Source organism: Meleagris gallopavo, chromosome 22 (genome assembly GCF_000146605.3).
Source record: "Meleagris gallopavo isolate NT-WF06-2002-E0010 breed Aviagen turkey brand Nicholas breeding stock chromosome 22, Turkey_5.1, whole genome shotgun sequence".
Taxonomy (NCBI): domain Eukaryota; kingdom Metazoa; phylum Chordata; class Aves; order Galliformes; family Phasianidae; genus Meleagris; species Meleagris gallopavo.
In genome coordinates this window covers 1,964,925-1,965,967 of record NC_015032.2, presented here as the reverse complement: position 1 = coordinate 1,965,967, position 1,043 = coordinate 1,964,925, and positions in this window count along the sequence as shown.

Here is a 1,043-nt window from a genome sequence, read left to right as displayed (position 1 = left end):
CTCCTCATGTTCAGTGTCGCAGTGCTGGACCTCGTCGGCATAAAGCATCAGCATGCAGGTTGGAGGCACTTTCTGAGACAAGACCGAGCCTAAACCTGCTGTTCCCTTCCAGGACATGTTTCTTCAAAAGATATCCAACTTGAAGAAATCTGCCCACAGACCAATGACAGACACTGACGAGCTCCCGCCTGGTCCTGGGGATTACATTGTGGGTAAGAAAGCCAGCCCCATGAAGCCTCACAGACCAGCTGGCCCTGCTCCTTCATGCCATAATCTCCAGTCTGGCCAACGCAGAAGAAGGAATGTGGCTTTCATGCAGCACAAACCTCAGGGAGACTCACTGAGCACGGGACGTGCAATGAAGCTGCCTGAGAAGTTGCCCAAACCTGAGCTGGGCAGGGAAGGCTCCGAACTCCACAGAAGCATCCACACTGTTGCTGCCTCAAAAACAAAACACAGTTCCCTGGACATTACGAATTCAGAGCGATGTCTGAAAAACAAGCCGACAGTCTTCAAGAGGTGACTGGGACGGTGTTGAGAGAAGGAACAGGGAAGTGGAAGGCACTGGATCGTCCTGTCTGCTCCTCAAGGAGGGCTCCCCAAAAGAGCAGTCAAAACGTGCTCACGAGTGCCAAAAGAGCAGAGCCTTCAAAGATGCCACGTGTCAATCACGAGCAGAAAATTGCATTGATGGCGTGGAATGCTGCAGGGAGAATACTGAAGGAAGTTTGGAAGTAGCATTCATTTGCATCCAGCACAGCCAGTGCACCTGAGCCAAGGCCAGCAGCCAGGCTGTGGGAGCAGTCCATTACTGCCATAACTTTCAAAACAGGAAAACAAGAGCAAGAGAAGCCTCTGACAAAGCATCCTCGCAGGCTTTTCTCTTCAGGCTTCAAGTCATACTAGAAGCTGCTGGAAGTGTTTGGAAGAAGTTGCAATCCTTTGTAGCTTCTCACTCTGAGCAAGACTTTGGCTGCAAATATTCTGAAACCATCAAGCTTCCCAACAGCCATCTCACTCAGAGGCAGCCACAGCCATCCCAG